The sequence below is a fragment of the Triticum aestivum genome, chromosome 5D (assembly GCF_018294505.1).
Source record: "Triticum aestivum cultivar Chinese Spring chromosome 5D, IWGSC CS RefSeq v2.1, whole genome shotgun sequence".
Lineage (NCBI taxonomy): Eukaryota > Viridiplantae > Streptophyta > Magnoliopsida > Poales > Poaceae > Triticum > Triticum aestivum.
The window spans coordinates 196,549,679-196,558,691 of NC_057808.1; positions in this window are offsets into that span (position 1 = coordinate 196,549,679).

Genomic DNA, 9,013 nt, shown 5'->3' on the forward strand with positions numbered 1-9,013 from the left:
TAAGACCATGTATTTCTTCAATAGGAGGTAAATTCTTAACATCTTCAGCTTTAATACCTTTTTCTTTCATAGATTTCTTTGCCTCTTGCATATCTTCCGGACTGAGAAATAGAACACCCCTCTTCTTCTGAGTTGGTTTAGGAATAGGCTCAGGAATTGGCTCAGGAAGTGTCCATTATTTTCATTGGTCAACATATTATTTAATAGAATTTCAACTTCATCCGGTGTTCTTTCCATGAAAACAGAACCAACACAACTATCCAGGTAATCTCTGGAAGCATCAGTTAGTCCATTATAAAAGATATCAAGTATTTCATTTTTCTTCAGAGGATGATCAGGCAAAGCATTAAGTAATTGGAGAAGCCTCCCCCAAGCTTGTGGGAGACTCTCTTCTTCAATTTGCACAAAATTATAAATATCCCTTAAAGCAGCTTGTTTCTTATGAGCAGGGAAATATTTAGCAGAGAAGTAATAAATCATATCCCGGGGACTACGCACACAACCAGGATCAAGAGAATTAAACCATATCTTAGCATCACCCTTTAATGAGAACGGAAATATTTTAAGGATATAAAGGTAGCCGACTCTCTCATCATTAGTGAACAGGGTGGCTATATCATTTAATTTAGTAAGATGTGCCACAACAGTTTCAGATTCATAGCCATAAAAAGGATCAGATTCAACCAAAGTAATTATATCAGGGTCAACACAGAATTCATAATCCTTATCAGTAACACAGATAGGTGAAGTAGCAAAAGCAGGGTCATGTTTCATTCTAGCATTAAGAGATTGTTGCTTCCATTTAGCTAATAATTTCTTAAGATCACTTCTATCATTGCAAGCAAGAATGGCTCTAGCAGATTCTTCATCCAGAACATAGCCCTTAGGCACAACAGGCAATTCATATTTATTAGGGGGAGAGTCTTCATCATCACTATCTTCAATATTATCGGTTTCAATAATTTCATTCTCTCTAGCCCTAGCAAGTTGTTCATCAAGAAATTCACCAAGTGGCACAGTAGTATCAAGCATAGAAGTAGTTTCATCATAAGTATCATGCATAGCAGAAGTGGCATCATCAATAACATGCGACATATCAGAATTAATAGCAGAAGCAGGTTTAGGTGTCGCAAGCTTACTCAAAATAGAAGGTGAATCAAGTGCAGAGCTAGATGGCAGTTCCTTACCTCCCCTCGTAGTTGAGGGATAAATTTTTGTTTTCGCGTCTTTCAAGTTCTTCATAGTGACCAGCAGATATAAATCCCAAGTGACTCAAAAAATAAAGCTATGCTCCCCGGCAACGGCGCCAGAAAATAGTCTTGATAACCCACAAGTATAGGGGATCGCAACAGTTTTCGAGGGTAGAGTATTCAACCCAAATTTATTGATTCAACACAAGGGGAGCCAAAGAATATTCTCAAGTATTAGCAGTTGAGTTGTCAATTCAACCACACCTGGATAACTTAGTATCTGCAGCAAAGTATTTAGTAGCAAAGTAATATGAAAGTAACGGTAACAGTAGCAAAAGTAATATTTTTGGGTTTTGTAGTGATTGTAACAGTAGCAACGGAAAAGTAAATAAGCGAAGAACAATATGTGAAAAGCTCATAGGCATTGGATCGGTGATGGAGAATTATGCCGGATGCGGTTCATCATGTACAGTCATAACATAGGGTGACACAAAACTAGCTCCAATTCATCAATGTAATGTAGGCATGTATTCCGAATATAGTCCTACGTGCTTATGGAAAAGAACTTGCATGACATCTTTTGTCCTACCCTCCCGTGGCAGCGGGGTCCTAATGGAAACTAAGGGATATTAAGGCCTCCTTTTAATAGAGTACCGGAACAAAGCATTAACACATAGTGAATACATGAACTCCTCAAACTACGGTCATCACTAGGAGTGGTCCCGATTATTGTCACTTCGGGGTTGCCGGATCATAACACATAGTAGGTGACTATAGACTTGCAAGATAGGATCAAGAACTCACATATATTCATGAAAACATAATAGTTTCAGATCTGAAATCATGGCACTCGGGCCCTAGTGACAAGAATTAAGCATAGCAAAGTCATAGCAACATCAATCTCAGAACATAGTGGATACTAGGGATCAAACCCTAACAAAACTAACTCGATTACATGATAGATCTCATCCAACCCATCACCGTCCAGCAAGCCTACGATGGAATTACTCACGCACGATGGTGAGCATCATGAAATTGGTGATGGAGGATGGTTGATGATGACGACGGCGTCGGATTCCCCTCTCCGGAGCCCCGAACGGACTCCAGATCAGCCCTCCCGAGAGGTTTTAGGGCTTGGCGCCGGCTTCGTATCGTGAAACGCGATGAATCCTTGTCTCTGATTTTTTTTCTCCCAGAAAGTGAATATATGGAGTTGGAGTTGAGGTCGGTGGAGCGTCAGGGGGCCCACGAGGCAGGGGGCACGCCCAGGGGGGCAGGCGCGCCCCACCCTCATGGACAGGGTGTGGGCCCCCTGACGTGGATTCTTCTTCCAGTATTTTTAATATTTTCCAAAAATAAGTTCCATGGAGTTTCAGGTCATTCTGAGAACTTTTGTTTCTGCACATAAATAACACCATAGAAAGTCTGCTGAAAACAGCGTCAGTCCGGGTTAGTTTCATTCAAATCATGCAAGTTAGAGTCCAAAACAAGGGCAAAAGTGTTTGGAAAAGTATATACGACGGAGACGTATCAAAGGTGTTGCCGGTCTAGCACTTGTGTCAACCAACTCCTACGACATATTTGACTCACCAAATGAAGGATTTGGAAGATGCTTCATGGCCAAAGGTCCAAAGGTAACACATCCCGAGTATGTTGATTTCAATAGTGATGAAGATGATTTGCTAGGTGATGATGATTTACTTGTTGACAACTCTAGTGATGAAAACTATGATGAAACTTCAATTAATCATGCTAATCAAGATAAAATGAATGATGATGATGATGATAAGAAGGAGATTGAGCGTCTAACTAAAGAACTTAACACTCTTAAGTTAGCTCATGAAACTACCTTGGAAAATCATCGAGAACTTTTAAAGACTCATGATAAGCTACGCTTTGAAAAGCTCAACCTTGAGCAAGAGCATGAGTTTTTAAAGGCAATCAATGATGATCTTCGCAAGAAAAGTTCTTCTTACATTGCCAAGCGTTTACTCTTGTCTACTTACATGCCGCAAGTTAAATCTAGCAACAAGTACAAGAATGATGCTTCATCTAGTAGTAACAACAATCATGCTAAATCCAATGTTGTTGCTTCTAGTAGTTCTCTTGATTCCACTAATGATTCTCTTAGCCAAGTTACACTTGAGCAATAAAATAGCTTATTGAAGGGAATTATAGAGAAAGGTGTTTACAAGAGCCTTGCCGTAAGTAAGCAATTTGAGGAAATTGTACGCAAGCAAGGAAGACACCGGAAGAATCAAGGTGTTGGTTTTGAACGAAAGTTTAATGCCAATGGAGTTGAGTGGGGAAGAAGATCAATACCCCAAGACGAAGTTTGTTCCTCAACAAGAGAAGTATGATCCTACTTCCTTCAAGGGGACACAAGCTCAAGATGATCTTCCACCACAAGACCACAAGCGAAAAGGCAAGGACAAGCTTCAAGAGGAAATTGATGCATTTGAAGAAGCACCTAAGGCCTTGGTCAAGTGGGTTCCCAAGACTACATCAAGTACTACTTCATCAAGTACAACTACAACTCCGAGGATTCCCATCAAGATGGTGTGGATCCAGAAGAAGAAGAACTAGAGAGCTCTTGAGGGTGACTCCGCCAACACACTTCACTCTTATCATTTTGGCGAGAACAAGTGCAAACAACTTCCATATCTTGCACTAGTTCAAGGAGTCACAAACCCTCTTGTTGGTAAGACAAGTGACAAGGTAACCTAATGCTTTCATGGACATCATCTTGTGTATGCATCACTCTATGTCTATGGATATCCTTGTTTGTTCCTTGTGGGACTAACCCGTGTAGGTATTGAAAGTGCAACTCACTCCAAAGGATTGCTCCAAATGATACATCAACATTGAGCATCTACATCTTCAACACCTACATGAAGTCATCATCAACAAAACCCAAGGTTAGTTCATCCCTCTAAGGGGGGATATCACATCTAGGGGGAGCTTTACTCTAATGAATTGAGCTAAAGCAACTCTAATGGTGTGAACACAACAATGCTTTATGTAAAAGTGGTAACCCCACTTGTGCTTAAACGATGAGTATGACCTATGATCAAATGTTCTCATTTGACTCCTATGTCAATATACTCATATATAGATGACCTAGTCATCGCCAAATTGCTTGATAGATGCTAGAGTGTTTGTGCATGCTTTGTCACATATTTCATTTGCCATTTTATTGTCTGAGCATGTTGGTTGCATGTTTTACTCATTCGAGGACATCCATTTGTTCTTTTGATTGTTTGGCTCTTTCCTTTTGCCAAATGGATGGACAAGAATGCCTAAGAACTCCCTCTAGCTATCTATGCTTTTCTCATCTCAAACTCTATTCATGCTACATCACAAAGTTTGATCAAGTCAGATTCGAACCACTCTGTGTGAGGAGCACTCGGAGTTCCCGATTCGTCATAGACTTAAACCTCCAAAACCTCTTTGTGCATCTCGGTCTGACCGATTCATCCTTTTCGGTCCTACCGAGTCACTAAGTTGATCTAAGATTTTCAATCTCGGTGCAACCGATTAGAACCTTTCGGTCACACCGAGTTGCAACCGATTAGAACCTTTCGGTCACACCGGGTCTGCTGTCAGAGTACTTGCAGAGATGTCTGACCAGAGTGATAGTCAGAACAGGTCTGAGCAACATATGCAGTTGAGTGAGGGTTCAGATCCCTCTAGCAGCTATGATGAAGGCAACAGGAGAACACCAAGCAATCTGCCAAAGGCTGCCACAAGGACAAGGAAGAAGTGGAGTTCTGACTCTGAAGATGAAGATTATGTGGCTGTTGAAGATGAAGCCACTTCAAAGAAGAAAGTGCTGAAGAAAGAGTATGGCTCAGCTGCTGCAACTAAGCCAGGTCTGAAAACAAAGATGCCAGCAAGAAGACAACCCATGTCTAAGCCAAGAAAAGTTGCCACAGGAGAAACAATGGAGTTCACTCTTGAACCCAAGGAAACTGGAGATGGCAAGAAAAGAAAAGAAAGGGTCAAGAAGACCATTGCCAGAGTTATTGGGAAGCCATCAATGATGAGAGATTCTGAAGAAGAGGAAGAGGAAGAGGATGCTGCACCAGCACCCAAAGCTCAAAAGCTTATGGGAGATGCAATCAAGGCAGGGGCTGCTCCATCAAAGCCCAAAACTGCTCCCAAGGCTGCTGCTCTAGCTCCAAAGCCAAAACCCAAAAGGAGCACTAGGAACATACCTGCTAAAGAGAAGAACAAGGCCCCAGTGCCTCAAGCTGCTGAAGAAGAAGATGATGATTCTGTTGTGTTGAGGAAGCTAAAGCCCAAGATCCCTGACCACACTGATGCGCACCCAGTTGCAGAGAATATGAAGATCAGGAAGGATGCAGGATTGAGACTATGGAGAGAGTCTGATCCCTATGCTATCAGGAGAAGGACTGCTGTGGACTATAGATTCCACACTAAGGAACATTAGGACTTCTATGAGACTGTTTTGCTTGACAAGAAGCCCATTGTGTGTGATATGAGATGGGTTGACTGGGAATTCATCAAGGAAAATGAGGATCACTTCCCTGGAGTGCTTGATAGCTTTAAGGCATGTGGAGTGGATACTTTTTTTGCCCAGAAGCTCACCAAGTGGAATGATGAGCTCATCATGCAGTTTTACTCCACTGCCCACTTCTATCCAGATGGAAGGATAGTATGGATGTGTGAGGGTACTAGGTACCAATCTACAGTTGATGAGTGGGCCAAGCTCATAAATGCTCCTGAGGAACATGATGATGACTTGGACATTTATGCAGAGAAGAAGAAAGACCACAACACTATGGCTAACATGTACAAGGAGATCCCAGATGCTGCTTTGGATACACATAAGTTTGGATCTGTCCATTACCTGTTGTCTGGTTTGCCAACAATCAACTGGATCTTAAGGCACACACTGCTACCCAAGTCAGGTGATCACAAGATGATCAGAGGACATGCTATCAACTTGCTGCACATATTTGATGTCCCACAGAAGTTCAAAGTTATGAGCCTGATTGTGGAAACAATCAAGAGGACTGCAGCTAATCAGAAGAGAAGTTGTGGGTATGCCCCACACATTCAGGAGCTAATCAACTCAAAGATGGGCAAAGGCAAGTACATCTTGGATAAGGAGCACCTGCCCATCTATCCTGAATTTGAAGATAACACTGTTGTGATGAATGAGAATGAACAATCTTCAGCTCAAGCACATGAAAAGAGAGAAAAGGCTAAGGCTGAGAAGGCTGCAAAGATGCCAACTGTGGAAGAAGCATCTCAGGTATTCTTGAAGAGCAAGCAAGACCAGCTTGGATATCTGATCCAATCCACCCTGAGGATTGAGAAGGGCTTGGCCACCCTGACCAAGAACCAGGAGAGCTTGGAAAGGATTATTGAGACAAAATTCTATGACCTTGATGTCAAGGTAACAGAAATCCAAACTGCAGTTGAGCAACTTTAGGAGGAAGCAGAGGAGAAGAAGGGAAAGTCTACCACAGATGCTTTTGCCAGAGTGCCCAGAGGACAGAGATCTGCTGCAGTGCCAGTGACAGACACTAGAGCCACAGCATCAGCACCAGCAGCTACAGCTCCAGTTCCACCTCCAGCAGCTACTCCACCAGCTCCAGCTACTTCATCAGAAGCCTTCATCCTTGGAGTTCTCTCAACACCAACTCCCGAAGATCAAGCCCGAGAGTCGTTTAGCACTATGCATTTTCAAAACTTTTTGGTAACTTGTTGCCAAAGGGGGAGAAAAATGTATAGATCATAGGCTTCGAGAGAGAGAGAGAGAGAGTGTGTGTGTGTGTGTGTGTGTTGGTTTTTATCTCTCTTTGCACTTATTTGGTTTGATTTGAAACTTTATTGCGTGCTTGTGTGAGCTACTTGTGAGATACTTGTTTGATCATATGCTACCCTTAATGCTTGATTGGATGATATTATCTCTTATATCCTAGATGATCATTCACTTGTTTTGGTGATGAGTTCATGCTTTAACTTCTATCATTTTGAGCGCTCCACCAAGATGTATGTGACATGGAAGAGTAACCCATGATCCTAATCGATTATGCATTTGTATTCAAAAGCAAATTTTAAATAATGCACAAATTTAGGGGGAGCTCTTGCTTATCACATACTTCTCAAAGCGACGATGTTTTTCAATACTATTTATCTTTTGTCGAAGCTTTGATCTATATGTTGTCATCAATTACCAAAAAGGGGGAGATTGAAAGTGCAACTATCCCTGGGTGGTTTTGGTAATTCCTAACAACATATAGCTCATTGAGCTAATGCTATTTCAAGATAGATATTTCAGGAAAGCTCAATGATTGGCATGGCATGGATTAGAAAGTGGACCCTTCAAAATGCTAAGGACAAAAGATTGGCTTAAGCTCAAAGCACAAGACTCTACATTTTCTATTTTAGTGGTCCAAGATCACATTGAGTCTATAGGAAAAGCCAATACTATTAAGAAGGGATGAGGTGTTGCTTAATGAGGTGCTTACTCAAAATGCTTAGTGATATGCTCCAAAAACCCTCCACTACTTTCTCATATCCACATATGTCCTAAACCAAAAGTCCAACTCGGCCCCACCGATTCTTTCTATCCGGAGCCACCGAGTTCAGTTGACATAGGCACTGCCAGAAACCCTAGTATTTTCGGTCTCACCGATAGGGATCTCGGTCTCACCGAGATGGGATTGTAATCTCTCTGTTTCCCTTCGTAACGTTTCGGTCCAACCGAGATGAGCGATCGGTCCCACCGAGATTGCATTGCAAACACTCTGTTTCCTTTTCGTAACGTTTCCGTCCCACCGAGATGAGCGAATCGGTCCCACCGAGTTTGCCTGACCAACTCTCTGTTTGACTATTACCAAAATTGGTCCCACCGAGTTTGTGTAATCGGTCTCACCGAGATTACGTTATGCCCTAACCCTAATGATATCGGTCCCACCGAGTTGACATGTCGGTCCCACCGAAACTCCTAACGGTCACATTATGAACCAAATCGGTCTGACCGAGTTCTCTGAATCGGTCCCACCGAGTTTGGTGATTTGTGTGTAACGGTTAGATTTTGTGTGGAGGCTATATATACCCCTCCACACCTCTTCATTCGTGGAGAGAGCCATCAGAACATGCCTACACTTCCAATACATATTTTCTGAGAGAGAACCACCTACACTTGTGTTGAGGTCAAGATATTCCATTCCAACCACATAAATCTTGATCTCTAGCCTTCCCCAAGTTGCTTTCCACTCAAATCTTCTTTCCACCAAATCCAATCCTATGGGAGAGAGTTGAGTGTTGGGGAGACTATCATTTGAAGCACAAGAGCAAGGAGTTCATCATCAACACACCATTTGTTACTTCTTGGAGAGTGGTGTCTCCTAGATTGGCTAGGTGTCACTTGGGAGCCTCCGACAAGATTGTGGAGTTGAACCAAGGAGTTTGTAAGGGCAAGGAGATTGCCTACTTCGTGAAGATCTACCCTAGTGAGGCAAGTCCTTCGTGGGCGACGGCCATGGTGGGATTGACAAGGTTCCTTATTCATGGACCCTTCGTGGGTGGAGCCCTCCGTGGACTCGCGCAACCGTTATCCTTCGTGGGTTGAAGTCTCCATCAACGTGGATGTACGATAGCACCACCTATCGAAACCACGGATAAAAAATCTCCGTGTCAACATTGTGTTTGCTCCCTCAAACTCCTCCCTTTACCTTCATATGCAATTGTTTTACATTCCGCTGCTATACTCTTAGAATTGCATGTGTAGGTTGATTGCTTGACTTGTGCTAAGTTGTTAAAATCTGCCAAGAACTAAAATTGGG